Here is a 23,002-nt window from a genome sequence, read left to right on the forward strand (position 1 = left end):
AACTTCCTTTAATCTGGAACAGTTCCTTTGCCTTTGTCTTTCATGACATTAACATGTTGGAAGAGTACAAGCCAGTTACTTGGTAGAACAATCCTCAGTTAAGGTCTCTCAACTGTTTCCTTGTGATTAGATTTTGGTTACGCATTTTAGAAATACCACAGAAAAGTAATGACATCCCTATTTCAAGCATGTCAAAAGGAACATTTTTTTTCTACCATCTTTTTTGGAGTATAATTGCTTTACAATGGTGTGTTAGTTTCTGCTTTATAACAGAGTGAATCAGCTATACATATACATACATCCCCATATCTCCTCCCTCTTGCATCTCCCTCCCTCCCACCCTCCCTATCCCACCCCTCTAGGTGGTCACAAAGCACCGAGCTGATCTCCCTGGGCTATGTGGCTGCTTCCCACTAGCTATCTATTTTACATTTGGTAGTGTATATATGTCCATGCCACTCTCTCACTTCTTCCCAGCTTACCCTTCCCCCTCCCCGTGTCCTCAAGTCCATTCTCTACGTCTGTGTCTTTATTCCTGTCCTGCCCCTAAGTTCTTCAGAACCATTTTTTTTTTTTTTTTTAGAATCCATGTATATGTGTTAGCATATGGTATTTGCTTTTCTCTTTCTGACTTACTTCACTCTGTATGACAGATTCCAGGTCCATCCACCTCACTACAAATAACTCAGTTTTGTTTCTTTTTATGGCTGAGTAATATTCCATTGTATATATGTGCCACATCTTTATCCATTCATCTGTCGATGGACACTTAGGTTACTTCCATGTCCTGGCTACTGTAAATAGAGCTGCAGTGAACACTGTGGTACACAACTCTTTTTGAATTATGGTTTTCTCAGGGTATATGCCCAGTAGTGGGATTGCTGGGTCGTATGGTAGTTCTATTCTTAGTTTTTTAAGGAACCTCCATACTGTTCTCCATAGTGGCTGTATCAATGTACATTCCCACCAACAGTGCAAGAGGGTTAAAAGGAACATGTTTATGCCACTACTGGTGATGTTAATTTTGATCACTTGACTGAAGTGGTATCTGCCAGATTTCTCCACTGTGAAGTTACTGTCTTCCCCTTGGTTGGTAATCTCTAGAGAGATCACTGGAAACAGTAGTAATACCCTTTTCCTCATCGACCTTTCTCTATTAGTAACACTTGCCTGAATCAGTATTATCATGATGGTTGCAAACTAGTGACTTTTCTAACTCTATTGTTCCTTCTACAGTTTTTATTGGTGGTCTACCGGGAACAGTTTTTCCCTTTTTCTTATTTTATTTATTTATTATGGACTTGTGGATTCTTTTCATTCAATGGGTTATAAGACATTACTATTATTATTCATTTTGATGCTCAAATTTTCCCAGATTTGGCTGTTCAAGCTAGTTCCTACATCCCTTTGACATGCCCCCATTATTTTTTTGAATCTTTCCTTACTTTGTGTTCTACGCTCATCTTATACTTTCCCTTCCCCAGCTCTCGAACCAGCCATTTAGGTCTGTGCACTGGTTGTGCTCACTGCTACTAGGGTGTCATTACTTCTAGCCCTTTCATCAGACAGAGCTAGGAATTATATGCATGTCTGTATGAATGTAGGTATATTTTAATCATGAGTTCATATGGATAACTCTAATTCCAGTCCAACACCATAGAGGTCTTCATTGCCTTCTTCTGTTTCATATTTTTTATTTCTCTTCTCCCACACTGAAAACCCTAGCTCTCAAAATAGCATGAATTTACTCATTTGCTCAATCCTACAACAAACACAAAATAGTTTCAGAACTGCTATATCTCTACACTATAGATAACAGCCTACTACACACGGTTCAAGGTTTTTTGTTGTCGTTGTTGGCAGTCCTTTCACCTTTAGGTTAAAGGTATATAATCAAAGTCCTGTGTTAAAAACTTACTTGGATTCATTTTTTTTCTTCTGAGAGTTTACGTTATTCACTAAAATACAGTTAGTTCATCTGTTGCTGTTTATATTCAATTTTGGAGGCTTTTTTCTCCCAATCCTGTTAATTTCATTTTTGAACATATAAAAATTACCAAGTTTCCAAAGCTCATAACTACACAAAAAGGTATAATCAGAGCAATGCCATTCCCTCCACCATCCCTTTTACTCAGTTCCTACCCACCCTCTACAGGTAGCTAATTCGTTTCTGGTTACCTCTTCTCTATTTTTGTTCTATCAAAAGATTATGTTTTCTCAATGTGGAACAGAGAAATGGGACAGCATACTGGATGAAGAAAGAATTTTAAGATGGGAGACATAACAGAATGTTTGTATTATAATGTAAATGATTCCACAGAAACTGAAATTGAAGGTGGAGAACGGATGGGATAACTGCAGAAAGAAATATCTATCAAAATAACTTCTGGTTTAAATTTGAGGGATATCAAAAGGTTCCCATACTCCAAAATAGATTGCCATCCTGTTTGTAACCTTCCTAATTAGTTATACCTATGGCTCTAGAGAACCCACATAAAATGGGGTTATTATTTTGGAAGGATAATTAAGCTATCACTACCTATTAATGTCAGTAGGAGAAATTCTGCCCTGGCAAGAGGGAGGTTTTGAACTTTGAGCTAGACATTTAAGCAGGAATAGAGAGGTGAGAAGAGAATGGCTGACATGAGGATCTGTGTAGTAACACAGATGGATAGTAATGATCATGCTAGAAAATCAAACCCACATCTCCGGCACGTCTTGGAAAATTTACAAATATGCTATTGAGTAACTGAGGGTTATTCCTCATGTCCTGGCACTAAGTCAGTGTGGCACAGAGGGAAGAACATGAACTTTAGAGACAGAGCGGTCTGGCCTTAAATCCCAACTGAGTTACCTAACAGCTACATAACCACTGGGAAGTTACTTAACATCTCAGAGCCACAATTTTCTTACCTGTAGAACTGGATAATGTCTCTTTTGCCAAGTTAATGTGGAATATAAACAGAATAATGTATAGCATTGCCCCTGGCCCAGAACATATACTTAATAAGTAGTTCCTATAATAAATGCAGATTAACAAGGTAAAGAAATTACACAGTGTGTTTCAATAACATGCCTAAAAGAAATCAGTGAAATCACACCATCTCAGGCAGTATTTGGTAAGGGCAAAAAAAATGTCCAACACGTAGTTCCAATTCTCAATTTTCAAAATGTCCCAGAGTCTATTTTTAAAGTGTAAAAATATGTGCTGACATACTAAAGTGCCAATGATTTAAAAGAAACAATTCTGGGGAGATGTTGATCAAATGTTAAAAACTTCCAGTTAGGGACTTCCCTGGTGGTGCAGTGGTTGAGAATCCGCCTGCCAATGCAGTGGACACAGGTTCGAGCCCTGGTCTGGGAAGATTCCATATGCTGCAGAGCAACTAAGCCTGTGTGTCACAACTACTGAGCCCGCGTGCTACAACTACTGAAGCCCACACGCCTAAAGCCCATGCTCCGAGACAAGAGAAGCCACCGCAACAAAGACCCAAAGCAGCCAAAAATTAATTAATTAATTAATTTTAAAAAACAAACAATTTCCAGTTATAAGATGAATAAGTTCTGGGGGTTAATGTACAACATGGTGACTACAGTTAACAGTACTGTATTGCATACTTGAAAGTTGCTAAAAGAATAATCTTAAATTTCACACACACACACACACACACACAAAGGTGATGAATGTATTAACTAACTTTAACTGTGGTAATCATTTTGTAATTTACATATCTATCAAATCGTCACGTTGTACACCTTAAACTTACACAATGTTATATACCAATTATATCTCAATAAAACTGGAGAAAATAATAAAAGAAGCAATTCTGCAAGTTAACAAAGACCAACGACTCTGAATAACCTAAGTAATGCCTATGGCTCACAAAGAGATGAACATAAATGTATCAAAAGCCATATTAACCAATTTTATAATTTTATAAATGTGTATACACAAGAGAATTAAGGACGTTCAATAAAGCAATGTTTTAAAAGTTTCTATTTCACTTTCAAATTAATCTACAAACCAAAATGCAACATAGAAAGTCTTAAAATGATATTTAACTAAATACTGAAACATACAATAAACTTTCAGAGCCTAGAATCAGTAATAACCCTAAAGCTCCACACTGAAGAGCCTTAAAATGCGCAATGGCAATGAGACTCAAAGCATACAATTTTACGTTACAGACCGTCGTTTTCCTCGCCGACTAGAAATGACTTCTCTTTCATCTTAAATAAGCAGTGTGTGCTCTACCTCTGTTCTAGAAGACGCACTTAGAGGTCACAATCTCAGTATGCAATACCAAAACGATTAGAATTCATCAACAATTCAATGCCGAACGTCTTAAGAAAACTTTCCAGTAGGGTGCTAATCCACAGACCGAGCTATTTTACTTGTGGAAGGAGAAAGATGCATCCACACCCTTTACTGAAAGAGAAAAGGAAGGAGTGGGAGAAAAGGGAAGAGAGAGAGATGCAAAATAACAAGACGCTGCTTCTATAAACAAATTAAAGTCTGTTTTTAAACTTTGGGAAATTCTTCCTCTGCCGAAGAGCAATAAATATCAAAGTGCAATACAAGGCAATCATTTGTGTTTTGAAGCAGAAAAAGAATGTGGAGAGAAAAGGAAAACATTTTATCATGTACTGAACTTACAAGTATTCAAAATCCTTAATTCCTCCCCCCCCCCGCCAAATATTGGGCATCATATCCTTTACAAAATAAATTTAACACGAAACCACTGGACTCATTTTTAGCACTCGGTGGAGAACTTTTATCTCTCCCAGCGCTCACCACCCAATAACCCTTCTGGGAAGCCCTGAATAACCGCTATTCTCGGGACAAACACAAGCTCGCGTTCCAGTGCCCCGGAGGCGCCTCGAGGCGCGGAAAGAAACCTGGGGGTCTGGAGGCCAAGGACCACAGACCGCCCCCTCGCTGCCCAGGAAGTGCCCGAAGCGGCGGCCGAGCGGCTGGTCCCCGCACTGGAGCGGAGCGCCACCGAGGCGCGCCCGCCCCGTCCCTCCCGGGCAGGGTCCGCCTCCTGGAGTCCCCCGTCCCCGAGTCAGGAGGACCCCGCCGGCCGCGCCTCACGCCCCCTGCGGGAAGCCCGGGATGCCCCCGCGGGGCGCACCGACGAGCCGCAGCTAGCGCGGCCGCCGCCTACCTGGAGGGAGCTTGGGCCCGCGTGGACTGGGCGTGCGGAGGTCAGCTGGGCGCTCAGCAGCCCCTAGCGCGCGGAGCCGGCTTGCAGAGCGCAGAGTACGGCCGAGACCAGCGCCGCCGAGATCCGCCGACCACACCCAGGCCCGCGCCTCCCAGCAGCCAACTCCGCGGCGCGCGGGGCCGGGGCGGGGACGTGGCTCGAGGCGCGAGGCGCGAGGCGCGAGGCACGAGGCGCGCGAGCCCGCGGGGACGCGCCGCGGACGCGCGCAGACCCTGGAGCGTGCGCGGCCCGGGCGGGGGGCGAAAGCAGCTGGCGCGGAGCGGAGCGTCTGCTTCCTATTTTCTCTCTCGTTTCCTGCTAGAAGAAGAAAAACATTTATTCCCGGGCAGTTTCGTTTTCTTGGTTCGGCGCCTGGACGCCGGAGCACACTTCTGAGTAGCGCCCAAGTGGTGTGGCCGGTTTCCTTCCTGCCACCGCACAGGCCTCAGCTTGCTCGTGGGCAGGATAGAGGGGCTGATTTAGAAGACCTCAAGGTCCCGTTTAGGTTTAACATTCTGGAATTCTAAATGTAAGAGAGTAAACTGAAGCCCGGAGTCTTACAAAATTGCATTGCAATCCCAGCTCTACTGTCCCTAGTTGTATGACCGTGTACCATCTCAGGGCCTCAGTTTCATCGTGGGCAAAATAGGGATACTGTACCTGCCTCAAAAAGGTGCGAAAAATTTAACTGCGATAACATTTGCACAGAGCCTGCCTCTAAATAAATGATCAATGCTTGGAAGTTATCGTTACTGTTGTCACTGATGAAACCGGGCCTTCCAGATAACCCTGTCAAGTTGCTCATCTCTGCATGAGTTAAACATCACATGCAACCGACTTTTTCTAGATTTCTAGGGGTGTTTTATGTTTAAAATGTCATAAAATGAATGCATCTACCCAATTTGCTTCCTCTGAAGTCAGTACCGCCCGGGAGCAATTTTCCTCTCCCCACCCCCATCTTTCTTCTGAGTTAATTCCAGTTTGACAGACTGTTGCTATAGCATTCCTTCTCTGACGTCAAACAATTTAAAGAAACAGCCCTGGGTAACGACAACTGCAGAGGAGTTCTTTGTGGAGTTTTTGTGCTGGAGAAACGTTTGAACAATATCTTAAGAGAACTTTAACACCTCCGCAGCCTTCCATTTCTTCTTCAGCAGCGTCCCACCATCACCTGGAATAAATCTTTTAGTACCTTCATGATGAGCACACCCTGACTGCAGCTGTGGAGAAAATGTGACCGTTTTGTTTAAAAGCCAGACCATGACAAAAATGGAAACAGCTGTGGTGCTAGGGTGATGAAATTATAGGTGGTTTTTTTCCCCCAAATTTTCATTTTCCTTAATGTGGGGTGCTTGTTTCCATTAAGAAGAAAGAGGAGAAATGCCAAATCTTCTACATATCAATGTCTGAAAAGTTGATTGGGGACTGAATAGTTTGCAGCTGTAACTATTTATATGTTTTAATGATTAAATCCTGAGCTTTATCATTGTCATTTTTAGGAGGAAGCAAAGGGAAATTATTATTTAAGGAACTCCTATTACATACCAGGCTCCCTGCTTTCTTATATTGTACTTAATTCTCATACTAACTTTACAGTGTGCATTCTATCCCCATTTTACAGATAAAGAAACTGAGGCTCAGTGAGATTAAGTAATTTACATAGAATACACAGTAAGTGTCACAGCCTTACATGGAATCTAGATTGGATTGACTCCAAAGCCCACTTTCTTTTAGATTCTTTTCTGTCTTGTTCTTGTGCACTGGCACTTGTACAGGTCTTTGAGAGGTGGTTGGGTTAAGATTATTAGCTGAAAAACAAGTTGCTGGTATTTAGGAAAACCCAGTGGAAAGTACTGTGTTATTCTATTCCAGAAAGGATTAGGGGAAATATAAATCAACAGCTCCGAAACACAAAAACCTGAAAAAAGTTTACAAGAATTTTACTGACCATTATTTGAAGACTTGAGAATAAATTACACAAAATGATCACTTCAACCTTCCTGAAAATTTGATGTGGACTAGAAGAATAAAGTCTAAGTACAAGAAAGTTTATTATCCAAACTAGTTCACTTCCAAGAATATTATATTTCTGTTTTGCCACATCTGCTGCACATTTTTCTGGAAAGAACACTTACTTGTTAAAGGACAAGCCTGTGTTGTAAATCTGAAAGTAGAGCTGATGAAAAGAATTTCATTAGCAGGAATAATTTCTTAAAAGCACAGTGATGCATCTAAGTGACCCAGCAATTAGTAATTTTTCAAATGATAGCATAATCCATGTAGAAAGAAAAAGAGAGAAGGAAAGAAAGAAAGAAAGAAAGAAAGAGAGGAAGGAAAGAAGGAAGGAGGGAGGGAAGGAAGAAAGGAAGGAAGGAGGAAAGGAAGGAAGAAAAAGAAAGAGAAAGAGAGACAGAAAGAAAGAAAGAAAGAAAGAAAGTGTTATTAATATTCTCGAAGCCTGTAGATTTGTGTAGACAATTGTAATGATGTATCCTGCCTGCTTCTAATGTTTAAACCCAGTGTTCTTGTGTTTGGATGCCACTGGCTGATATTTAGATTTCTAACTCATTAGGCCCATGTTGTCAAATCCTATTCTGTTAAAAGAGGATGGTGGGATCCCTGCTAGAGAACCTTTGAAGACAAAATCCCTGTCTGTTTCATCCTTGTGTTCTTTGTGGTGTTTAACAGAATACCTTGCACCTACTAATTACTCAGTGAGCAGATGAATGAATAAAGGTACCTGGCTACTTGTTTTACTCAAATAACCTTCATACCAACCACCCTCAGGCCCTACTCAGAATCAAAGAAAGGAGAAGAGTGATCATTATTTTTCTGGGAGTTCAGTTGTGGTTGCTTCTGCAGGGTGTTTTGCTCTCTTAGGACCAAGTTCAGAGAAGCTCTGCTCTTGGTCCTCTATTGGATGAATCTGAATCCTTTTCTCAGCAAGCTACCCTAAAATCCACAGTGCCATAGGTTCATAACCTCTGCTTTTAAATCATATCCCAGGGCTTCCCTGGTGGCTCAGTGATTAAGAAGCCGCCTGCCAGTGCGGGGGACACAGGTTCGAGCCCTGATCTGGGAAGATCCCACATGCCGCGGAGCAACTAAGCCCGTGCACCACAACTACTGAACCTGTGCTCTAGAGCCCAAGAGACACAACTACTGAAGCCCACGCACCTAGAGCCTGTGCTCTGCAACAAGAGAAGTCACCGCAATGAGAAGCCCACGCACCACAACGAAGAGAAGCCCCCACTCACCACAACTAGAGAAAGCCCATACGCAGCAACAAAGACCCAAAGCAGCCAAAAATAAATTTAAAAATAAAATAAATAACTCATACCCTAGAAATAGTCTATTTTTTTTCTGAGCCTGCTTTGCTGTTAGACAACGCCAAGTGCATTATGAAGAACAGAACCGTCAAAGTGTACAGTATTCCAGTACGACCCTGTTGTATACATTCCAATTCTATTGTATTCAGGATGAGACCAAATTACATACATGGAATATACTTTATAGAACTAAAGTAACAGGTTTTCTTCCAACTACAACAAAATAGTTCAAAAATATTAAATGGAAATTGTCTAATCGAATATGCAGCAGAGTTCCTCAAGGATGTGGGAAACGATTCCTTAGTAGACTCTAAGAAGTGAGTTTATGTGTTGTTTCAGACATCCTTAATCCCAAGAAGTCATGTCCAAACACTTCCCTTTTGTTCATGCACATTGCATTTAGATACAAGCTTTTTCTACAGCTTATATTTTGAGCCCGCCTTTGCTGTGTTCTTCTGACACTCCTAATACACATCAGTTATAGCTCTTGTGCCTTTCTGCTCAGGTTCTCTAACGGCAATTTGGGTCTGTCATCTACATGCACATCAGTGACCTTAGGAGAGCACTGTACTTGACTAATGATGTCTGTCTCAGGCATAGGAGGGGAATATATATTTGCTGCTCTAGGTCCTGTGGTTCATTTCTCTGGAATCTGTTATTGGGAAGGGACAGGCAAAGTGGAAAGAATACTAAACTGCACATCAGAAGACATGATTTAGAGCTTTGGCTCTGGTACTAAATATCTGTGTGAGCAGATCACAACCTGCCTACATTCTGTCTTGTTCAATATATACAATTGGAGTGCTGGATCTTAACAGGATTGGCAAATAGCACTGATGCCATCACTCAGTACTATGCCCAATGTACAACTTCACTAATCAGAAATGCACTCTTTCCCTCTAAGCCTCATTACCATCCCCCAAATTCTTCTGAATACAGGTATCCTCCCCCCGTTTCAACAGTTCACTTTACACCACTTCACATTTATGAAGGACCTACATTAGAACCTGTTTTTACTAACTGAAAGAAATCTAAAGAGGATTTTGCTTTTATGGAAAAGCAAAAAGACCAAAAGCGAGAATAGCATTCAGCATTTGTTTTGTAACAGCCCTTATAGAGGCATTGCACACCCAGAGCAGCAAGGAGAGCAGCACTGCCCAGCTCCTTCCCTGGGAAATGCACTCAGCGTCTCAGCATCCAGCCACCATATCTTTGAACTATGTCTGTGAGCATCTGGGCTTTATCTCGATTTATTTTGTGCTTCCATTAGGAAGATGGGTCCTAAGGTAATTACTTCTTCACTTTAGGCTATTTCAGCTTTCAAATGGTTTCCTAGGAAGGTTCTACTTTTGGATAGCAGGGGAAACCTATACCACACACCAGGAAGGCATTCTGATCTATTGGTTTGATAAGTGAGTAGAAACATTGTTATTGGCTATCTATTGCTGTGTGACAAGCCTCCCCCAAACTTAATGGATTAGCGCAACAGCAATCGTTTATGCTGCTCATGATAACCTACTTAGGCAGGGCTTGGCTAACACACTCTGCTCTGCTCTGGGCCGTGTCAGCTAGTTTGACTCTACTTTTAAGATGGCTCTGTCATATGGCTGGCAAGGTGGTGCTGGCTGTTGGTTGGAAGACCATCCAGGGCTGTGGACAGAGACCCCTGTTCCTCTTCACTTGGCCTTTCCATGGACTACTTGGAATTCCTCACACTACGGTGGCTGGGTTCCCAGAGCAAGTGTTCGAAGAGAACAGGGAGGAGGTGCATAGCATTTTTATCACTTAACTTGGGGAAGCACATACTGTAGCTTCCAGCATCCTCTCTTGGTCTAGACAGTCACAAATTCAAGTCATAGGGACATAGACCTTTTGATGGAGGAGTAGCAAGGTTCTAGAAGAGCATGTAGGCTGACACCTATTGCTGCAGCCATTTTTGGAAATACCATCTGCCACAAGCATATTTGCTGACCCTGGGTTAATCTATGAGTCTAATGATCTAGGATTCTGTTTTTCCATTCCTTTTTCCCATTTAGCATTGTTTTATTTAGTTATGCTAATGTGCTCTGTCTAACAGCTATTTCATACAATGGAAAATATCTTGCTTTCCTTGCTAATTTGGTTTTTTGGTTTTTTTAATTTTATAATTTTTTTTTTTTTTTAAAGGATTTTCTTATTTATTTATTTATTTATTTATTTATTTATTTATTTATTTATTTATTTTTGGCTGTGTTGGGTCTTCGGTTCGTGCGAGGGCTTTCTCCAGTTGCAGCAAGCGGGGGCCACTCTTCATCGCGGTGCGGGGACCGCTCTTCATCGCGGTGCGCGGGCCTTTCTCTATCGCGGCCCCTCCCGTCACGGGGCACAGGCTCCAGACGCGCAGGCTCAGCAATTGTGGCTCACGGGCCCAGCTGCTCCGTGGCATGTGGGATCTTCCCAGACCAGGGCTCGAACCCGTGTCCCCTGCATTAGCAGGCAGATTCTCAACCACTGCGCCACCAGGGAAGCCCCCTGGTTTTTTTAATTTTAATTTTTAAAATTATCATCCTGTGAAATTGATCTTTTTCTTTTGGTGTATGGTTCTATGATTTTAAACCCATGTACAGATTCATGTAACCATCACTACAATCAGGATACAGAACAGTCCTATCATCCCCCCAAAATTTCTCATGCTATCCTATTATTATTATTATTATTATCTCACCTCCCTCCCTATGGCCTAGCAATCCTTGATCTGTCCTCCATCCCTACAGCTTTGTCTTTTCGAGAATATTATGTAAATGGAATCATACCGTATGAAACATTTTGAGACTGGCTTCTTTCACTCAACATAATACCTTGTTCCTTCTTATTGCCGAGTAGTATTCCATGGTATGGAGGTACCACAGTTTGTTTACCCATTCTCCCACTCAGTGACATTTGGGATGTTTTCCAGTTTGGGGCAATTATGAACATAGTTTCTATAAACACTCATGTACAGGTTTTTATGTTAACGTTTGTTTTCATTTTTCTAGGGCAGGTAACCATGAGTGGGATTGTAGTGTTATATGGTTAGTGTATGTTTAACCTCATGAGAAACTGCCAGATCATTTTCTGGAGTGGCTAGTCCATTTTCCATTCTCACCAGCAATGTATGGGAGTTCCAGTTGCTCTGAGTCCTTGTCAGCACTTGATACTGTCAGTGTTTGTTAATTTTTGCCTTTCAAATAGGTGTGTAGTGGTATCTCATAATGGTGGTTTATTATTGTATCTTCTTTGGCATCACATGTACAAGGTATCTCCTGCCTTCCCCTACCTTGATCTAGTCCATGCATTTCTGTCAAATTAATTTTCCTAAAACACAATAGTGATTAGATTCACTTTTGGCTCAGAGAACCTGCAACAATTTCCAATTACTTACTGAATTGAATATATCTGCCTTGCACTGGCTTGCAAGGCCTTACATAATCGGACTCCAACCTACATTTCCAGGTTCATCTTTTACTCCTCTATTTTTCTCTCCACCTAGCCTTTTTGCTCTTCTGAGAGTAGGTTCTTTGCCTTCTCATCTTTGTCAGTGTTGTTCCCAAAACTGTCTCCTCTGTCCTTCTTTCTGTATCTCTCAAGAACCAAGAACTTGAGGGGACTGTCCTTGCCCCTCTGTGCCTGGAATACCACCATGTAATAACATGCAATCTAACCCAGACACTCTTCCCAGGCTCTTTGAGCACCCTCCTGGGCAGGTCAGCAAATTCAGGACCGGGCAGGTATCCAGCTGGGGAATGAGTCTCCTTTGCTGATACAGACCAACTACTTTCCAAGTGATTCTACTTGGAAATAATGATATTATCTCATGCCTATCTTACCAGTTCTCTGAGAGGTTTTTGAACCATTTTTGAGATTTGAGATTAATGATATGGTAATTTTTCAACTGACTTTGCAATAAAGCATGAAGAGCTCTGATAGCTGTCAACAGTATATCACTTCCCTTCAGCAATGAAAGCTGAGAAAGAATAATTTAACAACATTAATTGTTTCCTGATAGAAACAATTGCTTTGGTCTGATACCAAGCCACTTAGCCTGGACTTCAAACTCTACCTAGGAAGTTTAAAAAAAAAGGTGAAAAGATGATATATAAATCAACTATTACGCTAAACATTTTTATTTGAATGTTGAAGAGACACCATTCTCAGTAACAACAAACATTAATGAACCTACTCTTTAGAACAAACCTCTAAGATTAAAGGAATGATTTTGAAAGCCTCTGCTTGCTCCAAGGATTATTTAAGAGAAAAAGAGTTATGCGTTGAGACTCCCTTAGCCATATTCTCTAAGTGGACCAGGATATCTAAATCATGTTTTCAAAAGCCCATATAAATTCTAAGAAAGTTAAGTGAAATTGTTAATGATAGCAAATTCAGTTCAGGTCAAGAGTATGATGTATTCAAGTTACATTCTACATAACTTCCCTCTTCTATAATTATGCCCATATTTATAGTGTCTAGAGCATAATATATTATTTGCATGAGCTAGAGATTTACAATTATATGACTCTTCCATGCCACAATCTCACGCCTGGGACTCACGTCTTATCACTGTATCCTTAGTCTTAGCACAATAACTGCATATAGCAGGGATCTCTCATGTTTGTTCAATGAATGAAACAATACAGAGCTCTAAGGAGAGGTTGCTGGGAGTTTCATTCATTCATTCATACATACATCCACTCATTTATTCATTCATTTGCGAGCATTTAATAAGTTCTCAGACAAAAATGTATCTTCATAGCTATTTAGGAATAAATAAAATCAGACTAACAAAATGCTTGATTCAACATTAATGCTTCTAGGAGTGGAGTCTTCTCCTGGCAGATGGGTGGTCAAGCTGAGGTGGAAGCAGAGCACAAGGTCTAAGGCTTGGGACAGTTTTACACTTTTCCTTCACTCAGCCCTTTTATTGTCATTTTAAGTTCTTAATGTGACGTGGGGAGGTGCAGGGGACTGCTCTCACACTTTTGTCATCCAAATGACAGCAGCTAATAAGGGTTTCTGGAGCAATTCACTCTCCTCAGGGACCAAGGATGGGAGAAAATTACTGGGCAGAAGCCAGCCTCTGTTCTCATAGGGTGTGCTGAGTGCAATAATGAGTGTGATATCATCACCTGTTTTTAAGTGCTCTATGGGAAAGCCCAGCTCCTTTGCATTTGAGACAGACTATTAGTGGGGGTAATGATGGTTTGAACAGGATGCTTTTCTCTTCTTTAAAGTACCTTTAGAGGAAAAAAAATCAACAAATAGGACTAAATATCTGAAAATAAATATTTAAAATGCTCTAGAAACATGGCCGAGTTAAGGTTTTTTCAAAATAGAAACAATCTTCTTTGGAACAGATATCCTAATTTAGTATTTCCCCTTTGGTATCTTTTAGGTTTATATACATTTATTGAATATTTAGGAATCAGCACTTCACATTATTTACCTCATTTACTAGCTACAACAGACTTAAAAGGAGATATTATTATTCCTATTGTGCAAAGGAGGAGATTTAGGCTCAGAGAGAGTAAACTCTTGCTCAATGTCCTGAGGTAGTATCAGGGGATGAGAATGAAGGGTTCAGGCTCTCATCCTTCTTATCTCTCTCTAACCTCCACTTCCAACAGCCCTCCTGACAACCCCAATAACTATACAACCTAAAGAAAGGGTTATGCAAATTTTATGTAAATATAGCTTCAAAACCTGCCCCTCCCTCAGCAGTTCCCTACCCTTTGAGCCTCTCCTGTATCGAATAAAACACCTAATACATGATAGAGCTTTCAAATAGAGCCAGAACTTTCTGACCCCATGCTTGGGTGTATTCCCATCCCTGCTCTTTGAAGCCTACTCGCCAGCAGTAACACAACTGCCCTCACTTAGGTTTCATTTTGGATATTGTATTTCTTTCTAAATAAATTAGGTCAAAACCTCTGGTTAATGAATGCCACAGAAGTTTTTCTATCTCTTCAGTTGTATTACATAAATAAAAATCAGGCAGGTAGAGAATTTAACCACTCCACCCTCATCCAGTTTGACTTGCCCCAACACTTACCCCAATCCAAGAGACTTCACAAATTCTTTCAGTCAGAGAACATCAACTTCTTTGCTCTTGTTTGCCCCCCACCCCTGCCCCTTTATCAGGATAGCTACTTACTGCTCTTCCTGTTTTGCTTTAACTGAAATGAATTTGAGCTCTTATGCCTTCTGCTGTTTGGATTTCCTGGCTTAAAAGCTCTGAATCAGAATGACATTAATCCTACTTTTTCTGCAATGTGGCATTATTATTCATTACAGATACATGTACTGCTCCTTCTCACTTTCTGAGAATTTCATGGACTTTCTCATTGGAAATGAGTCAGTGATTTGGAATTTGCATCTTCCCAAGTAACAAGTAGGCTGCCTCATTTTTTTTTTTTTAATTTTTATTTATTTATTTATTTATGGCTGTGTTGGGTCTTCGTTTCTGTGCGAGGGCTTTCTCCGGTTGTGGCAAGTGGGGGCCACTCTTCATCACGGTGCACGGGCCTCTCACTATCGTGGCCTCTCTTGTTGCGGACCACAGGCTCCAGATGCGCAGGCTCAGTAATTGTGGCTCACGGGCCTAGTTGCTCCGCGGCATGTGGGATCTTCCCAGACCAGGGCTCGAACCCATGTCCCCTGCATTGGCAGGCAGATTCTCAACCACTGCACCACCAGGGAAGCCCCTGCCTCATTTTTTAAATCTCATTTTTTAAAGAAAATTCTAGTCCAATTTACCATTTTTTTCAAAATCTGATTTAGTTACACCCAAACCCAGAATTTAATTAACTAGCATTTACATTATTAGCAATGTCCAAATTTAAGTATATTTTCTGTAGAGATCAACCCTAGGGCAGCTGCACAAGTCTCTGCAAGAAGGTTCCTCTTCTTTGGTGACAATGAGTCAGATTTGTATTAACTCAAAAATGAACTTAAGGAGAAAAAAAAAGAAACTTTGTCATCTAATGAGTAACTGTTTCATCTTGGTTTAGTTGATAAAGCAGCAGCTCTAAAAATAAAACTTACTGTAGATTTGTTCTTTTTTCTCTCTTTTAAAAACTAAACTCTTAACTTTGCCCTTTGTCATACCTAACGAATACATAATTTAACAAAATTACTCCAAGAATTAGTAGTTGGAAGGAATTTCTTGGTTTGGAGATGGCGTGCTAATTGTTTGGGTCCACATGTGAGCTGAAATACAAATTTCAAGAAAGTTTAAATGTCCCCAATTTAATTATTTTCCCTGAAATCAGACCTAGTTGTTTTTTTTTTTCCACATTGACAATGATTGCCTAATAAGTCTAACCTAGACCAACTAAAACATGACAACTTTCCAGATCTTTTTCTTCCTCAACCTGCAACTATGATGGTATTTTATACATTTCAGTGACATTTATTACAATCTGCCTTTTATTGAAGTTATTTGTATAACTGTGTAAAAAGTGATTGCGTAACAAGAGTCTTAGAGATAGAAATCAAGTCTGAACCACCTTTGTATCCCTTATGGCACCAAACAGAGTTTTCTGACTTTCTGGGCCCCAATCCATCCAATATACTACTGTTAAATTCATTTTCCTGAAGTTGAGCTTTGCTTAAGTAAATTTTTGGATAAGAATCTACAACATTTTCGTGTTGTTTACTGAATTAAATGCCCCATCACACCTGGCACTCATAGCCTGCCATTACCTAGCCCTATCCTGTCCTTTCCAGCTTTTTCTCTATGGTATTTTCCATTGAAACTTGGCTCTTCCTACTTCTGAGAAGAGGTCCTGGGATTTCCCACATTTCTTGTGCTATTCTCACTAACTAGAAGGCTTCATATAGGAACCTATCCACAAAGCCACATCCAGTCCTCCCAACTGAACACATCTCTCCTTGTTTCTGATCTCGGCAGCACTTGGTTTATACTACTCTTGTGTACTTCTGTCACTACTGCCCACTTTGGCTTAAATCATAATCATCTGTGTGCTTGTTTTATCTCCCAGATTTGAGATTAGGCATGGCATGCTGAAGAGAACACGAGCTATGAGGTTGGAAAAATCTAAGTTCATATAGTGCCTCTATCACTTCTGAGCTTTTTTTTTTTCACTTAGAGAAAAGTCATTGATTCACTTGCCCTCTCATGCTCTGAGTTATCACAAAATTATTGTGAATAAAAAGAAGATTCTTTCCACCTTACCCAACCCCATTTGTAAGTACCAAAAAAAAAAAAAAAAAAAACTGGTAAAGATAAAAGGGAGTAAACAGGCTAATGAATAAAAAGAGACAGAAAGCTTGTACAGAAAGTCTAAGGAGGTTTGAAAAAAATAATTAAGGGTGTTTAGCTGAGAAGAGAAAGAGCAGAAGAACAGATTGTATTTTTCAATTTCTTTAAGAAATGTTATTAGCGGTCTTTACATTCACTGAGTCAGGAAGCAATATCTGCAGTCACTCAAAGCAAAGAATCCCCTGGAAATCAAAAAGAAGTCAAACTCACTTCTCTCTGAATCTGTCTTTCCTCTACTATGTCTTTCAGAAATAAGACATTGAAAAGAAACAGTGCCATCTGGCATATATTGGGAGATTACATACTTTGTCTCACAAAACAAGAAATTTATCATATTATAAAGGACAATTTCCTGAAATAAATTTGCCATTGCTTCTGCAGGAGAGGAAAAGAATTAATGTACACATTAGTAATAATAGTAAAAATAATAACCCTAAACATTTGTCAGGTGTTTATTATGAGCCCATTAAGTAATTGTTATCCAAAACTGTTGTCTTGCTTAATAGCCCAATAATTTTGCTACTCAAAGAGTGGTCCATGGAGCTTGTAACAAATGCAGAATTACAGGTCCTGCTCCTCATATTCAACCTATAGAATAGAATCTACGTTTTAAAAATATTCCCAGGAAACCACCAACAAAATAAAAAGACAACCTACTGAGTGGGAGAAAATATTTGCAAATCATATACTGATAAGAGGTTAATAGCCAAAATACATAAAGAACTCATACAACTCAACAGCAAAAAAAAAAAAAACAAAAAAAAAATTGTGATTTAAAAATGGGCATTTTGGCTTCCCTGGTGGCGCAGTGGTTAAGAATCCGCCTGCCAATGCAGGGCACACGGGTTCGTGCCCCGGTCCAGGAAGATCCCACATGCCGCGGAGCGGCTAGGCCCGTGAGCCACAACTACTGAGCCTGCGCATCTGGAGCCTGTGCTCCGCAACGGGAGAGGCCGCGACAGTGAGAGGCCCGCGCACCGCGATGAAGAGTGGCCCCTGCTCGCCGCAACTGGAGAAAGCCCTCGCACAGAAACGAAGACCCAACACAAACAAAAATAAATAAATAAATAAATAAATAAATAAATAAATAAAAAAGAATCCTCCCCTCTGGCCAGTTTAAATAAATAAATAAATAAATAAGTAAAAATAAAAATGGGCATTTTTCCAAAGAAGACATGCAGATGGCCAACAAGCACATAAAAAGATGCTAAACATCATGAATCACAATGAGATATTACTTCACACCTGTCAGAATGACTGTCATCAAAAAGACAAGAATTAACAAGTGTTGGCAAGGATGTGGAGAGAAGGGAACACTTGTGCACTGTTACTGGGAATGTAAATTAGTATAGCCACTGTGGAACACAGTATGGAGGTTCCTCAAAAAATTAAAAATAGAGCTACAATGTGATCCAACAAGTCCACTTCTGGATATTTATTCAAAGAAAATTAAAACACTAACTGGAAAAGATATATGCACCACCATGTTTACTGCGGCACTATCTACAATAGCCAAGATATGGAAACAACCTAAGTGTCCATTAATGGATGAACGGATAAAGAAGTTGTGGTATATGTATACATATAGTTGTGGTATGTATATATAATAAAATATTATTCAGCCATAAAAAAGAATGAAATCTTGCTATTTATTACAACATAGATGGAACTCAAGGGCATTATGCTAAAGTGAAATAAGTCATACAGAGAAAGACAAATACTGTATGATCTCACTTATATGTGGAATCTCAAGAAACAAAACCCAAAAAACCAACCTCATAGATACAGAGAACAGATTAGTGGCTGCCAGAGGTGTGGTGGTGGTGGTGAAATGGGTAAAGGGAGTCAAAAGGAACAAGCTCCCAGTTCTAAGATAAATAAGTCATGGGGATGTATGTACAGCATGACAAATATAGTTAATACTGTCTTGCATATTTGAAAGTTGCTAAGAGAGTAGATCTTTTTTTTTTAAATTTATTTATTTTATTTATCTTTGGCTTCATTGGGTCTTCGTTGCTGCGCGCAGGCTTTCTCTAGTTACAGTGAGCAGGGGTTACTCTTCATTGCAGTGCGCGGGCTTCTCATTGTGGTGGCTTCTCATTGCAGAGCACGGGCTCTAGGCGCACAGGCTTCGGTAGGTGTGCCACGCAGGCTCAGTAGTTGTGGCTCGCAGGCTCTAGAGCTCAGGCCCAGTAGTTGTGGCTCACGGGCTCTAGAACTCAGGCTCAGTAGTTGTGGTGCACGGGCTTAGTTGTTCCGCAGCATGTGGGATCTTCCCAGACCAGGGCTCGAACCCGTGTCCCCTGCATTGGCAGGCGGTTCTTAACCACTGCGCCACCAGGGAAGCCCAAGAGAGTAGATCTTAAAAGCTCTCATCACAAGAAAAAATTTCTCTAGCTACGTATGGTGATGGTCATTAACTAGACTTATTGTGGTGATCATTTTGTAATACATACAAATATTGAATCATTATGTTGTACATCTGAAACCAATGTAATGTTGAATGTCAATTACACCTTAAAAAAATCCCCAGGTAACTCATAAGTACACTACAGTTTGCGAAGCACCGATAAAGTCCTTTCCATGAGGATTCTAAGATCCTTAACATTAAGAAATAGTTTTTTCCTCTCTCTTTCCACCTCAGTCTTAGTCACTTGAGGTTCTTTAGTGTCCAATAATGATTTGGACTAATATGGGCTTGAAAAATGAAAAACATACTAATGTTAATATGGTTGCAAGAAGGTTCTGAAAGTGATGGCATCTTTTCCACCTTGACTATACTGAGGCCAAGGAAATGCAGCCAATAATCAGAGATTCTTTTCTTTTCTTTTCTACCTGACCTTTTCGGGTGAGGTAGTGTTAGTCTCACATAAAAGAGCTGTGGGTTGAACAGGTGAAAATAGACTTTGAGGAAATCAAATGGAGAGACCACTTGTAGCAGAATTTCAGATTCAGGTGGATAATTGTCAGTATACCCTTTCTGTAGGACAATTTGCCAACATGTATTAAGAAAACTAAATCTCTTTGACCCAGTGATACCACTTCTAAGAATTTATCTAAAATACATAATCAAAGATGCACACAAAGATTAATGATTGAAAATTTTGTATGTTCCATTATTTATGTTAGTGAAAGTTATGTCACTTAGATATTCAACCCAATAATGGAATGATTAATTAGATGATGATGTAGCCACATGATGAATTAATATGCAGCTAATAAAATTTTATTTTTGATTTGCGAAAAGCTCACAATATTGTAAATGTAAAGGTAAGCTCACCAAATAAAAGTGGAGTATGATCCAAATTTTATACAAAGTACTTACACATAGAAAAGAAATATATCAAAATATCAACAGTAGTTATTGCTCAGTTTTAAATTGTGGGAATATTTTATTTATTTATTATTTTTATTATTTACCAAATTTTTTACAGTGTGTTATTTCTATCATTAGGAAAAAAATTAAATAACAACAAAATGTATAGTCGGTACTCCTTGATTACTGCTTCTGATTTCAAGTCTTGAGTTGGAAAAGAGAGTGTATTTTTGAAGGAATATTCTATCACTTTTTTCTACTTACTGCCCCTATATTTGGAAAACGACCCTCCACGGACAATAAATATTCCCTTTGAAAATGACAAAGGTCTGACTACAGACATCCCTTCCTTTATTCTTCTACTAAACTCAAGAATATAGCAGTAATTTTATCCAAGGTTAAAAGTCCATTACCCATAGTGAAGGAACTTTAAAAACAAAGTTTTACTTTGGAATAAATATAGATGCACAGAGTAGTAAAGATAATACAGAGAGGTGTGTTGTGCCCTTCGCCCAATTCCCTCTTGAAGCAACGTTTAAACATGAATTATTTGCTGGATTTCATTTCTTTATCCTTATAGCAGGAGACTAGTGCTGAGCAGCTGTGTCATCAGTTCTAAAGGCAAGTCCAGTCCTTTCAGTTTCTCTATTTTGAAAACGGGGAAATAACTTTTTTCTTAGCTTCCCACGGTGACTCTGAGTCATAGATGTTTACAAAGAAATCTCAGCCTGTTATATTGTATCATTTCTTCTGCCAAATCCATGTGTAAATGTAACCTCTTAGTTGCAGTTTCAGTTCGAGTGCATTTGCGCTGAGCTTCTCTCTTTATAGGGAATTACCAGGTACTGCTGGTACTCTGTTCAGCCAAGTTGATGTAATGGATGCAGAGAAAGAGGATGGAAAAACTAGTCTTGACTGATATAAACTTCTCTATTGTTTTTAATGTGTTGAGGCTTCAACATAACTGAAACTTAAAACAGTGAGGATTGGGCTTCCCTGGTGGCGCAGTGGTTAAGAATCCGCCTGCCAACACAGGGGACACAGGTTCGAGCCCTGGCCTGGGAAGATCCCACATGCCACAGAACAACTAAGCCTGTGCGCCACAACTACTGAGCCTGCGCTCTGGAACCCGCGAGCCACAACTACTGAAGCCCGTGAGGCACAACTACTGAAGCCCGCATGCCACAACTACTGAAACCCATGCGCCTAGAGCCCATGCTCCACAAGAGAAGCCATCGCAACGAGAAGCCCTTGCACCGCAAAGAAGAGTAGCCCCTACTCGCCACAACTAGAGAAAACCTGCGCGCAGCAACGAAGACCCAACGCAGCCAAAATAATTAATTAATTAATTAATTAAATCAAAAAACAATTGAGGATTGAAAAAAATAATACCCTATTAAAAGACATCTGCTTGATGATGAGATTCAAACCAAACCAAACAAAGTGACAAAACCTGACTACTTTTCTTAACCATTGTTAATGGTAAAATCACGGAGGCTCAGAGATGGCAGGAGTCAATGGTTAAGTGGGCACTCTGGAGTCACTTTGCCCAGATTTAAATTGTGGCTCTGCCGCTTATGAGCTGTGTGGCCCTGGGCAATTTCTTATTCCTCAATTTCTTTATCTTCCTGGCCCATAGTAGGCACTCAAGAAGTATTAGCTATCATTCCCGTTGTAGAAATTATAAATAGTGAATTCACATTCTTTGGGATTACCAACCCCACTTTACTCACATTATTCAAGAAATCTTTTTTTTTTTTTAGAGTTTGAGTAGGATTGGTATTAATTCTTCTTTAAAAGTTTGATAAATTTCACCAGTGACAACCATCTGGTCCTGGACTTTTGTTTGTTGGGAGGTTTCTGATTACTGACTCAATCTCCTTACTAGGAATCAGTCTGTTCAGATATTCTATTTCTTCATGATTCAGTGTTAGTAGGTTGTATGTTTCTAGGAATCAAGAAATCTTTAAAACCAGTGTAAAGTTGCATATGTACTGCGATAATGTTGATTTACAGGACACTAAGATACACTTCAATTTTAGCCTTTAACAAGTGATTCTATATAATCTCACGTGTCTACTTGTTTTTAATTTAATTTAATTTTTAATTTTTTGGCCACACCGTGTGGCATGTGGGATACTCTTTCCCCGACCAGGGATCAAACCTGCGTCCCCCCCTCATTGGAAGCGCAGAGTCTTAACCACTGGACAGCCAGGGAAGTCCCCACTTGTTTTATTTATTTATTTATTTATATTATTATTATTGTTATTTTGGTTGCATTGGGTCTTCATTGCTGTGCATGGGCTTTCTCTCTAGTTGTGGTGAGCAGGGGCTACTCTTCATTGCGGTGCATGGGCTTCTCATTTGCGGAGGCTTCAGCTTCTCTTGTTGCAGAGCACCGGCTCTGGGCACGCAGGCTTCAGTACTTGCAGCATGCAGTCTCAGTAGTTGTTGCTCACAGGCTCTAGAGCCCAGGCTCAGTAGTTGTGGCACACGGGCTTCGTTGATCCGCGGGATGTGGGATCTTCCCGGAACAGGGATCAAACCCGTGTCCCCTGCATTGGCAGGCAGATTCTTAACCACTGTGCCACCAGGGAAGCCCCCCACCCACTTGTTTTTAAATGGCTGGAATTCTTTTCTCTCAACACACATCTTCAGGTGCCCAGTTGAACAAATTTCCTGTCTACGCCTGTGTTTGTCTCCCATAAACATTCAGGTATCCTAACATTTTTATGTTCATTTTATGTAGAAATTGAAAAGTTATTTGAGAGAAAATCAAATGAGATTATTAACCATAGGGCCACCACTTTTCAGGCCAAGAGCCCAGGACAGGGATAATTTGGCTTTGTCTATC

General features: G+C 40.2%; 1 protein-coding gene across 2 annotated transcripts in view; it reads right to left on the reverse strand.

The window, feature by feature from the left end:
- Positions 1–14,732, reverse strand: part of GNB4 (G protein subunit beta 4) — a 70,186-nt gene extending 55,454 nt beyond the window's left edge. Inside the window, exons 1-2 of one of the 2 annotated variants that reach the window (XM_057544980.1) lie at positions 14,601–14,732; positions 5,169–5,525 (exon numbers count right to left, since the gene is read on the reverse strand). The gene's annotated coding sequence lies outside the window, so the exon portion shown is untranslated. The remainder of the gene's footprint in view (positions 1–5,168; positions 5,526–14,600) is intronic. The other variant, XM_007195384.2, reaches the window with a different exon arrangement.
- Positions 14,733–23,002: the final 8,270 nt, after the last annotated feature.

Source organism: Balaenoptera acutorostrata, chromosome 4 (assembly GCF_949987535.1).
Source record: "Balaenoptera acutorostrata chromosome 4, mBalAcu1.1, whole genome shotgun sequence".
Taxonomy (NCBI): Eukaryota; Metazoa; Chordata; class Mammalia; order Artiodactyla; family Balaenopteridae; genus Balaenoptera; species Balaenoptera acutorostrata.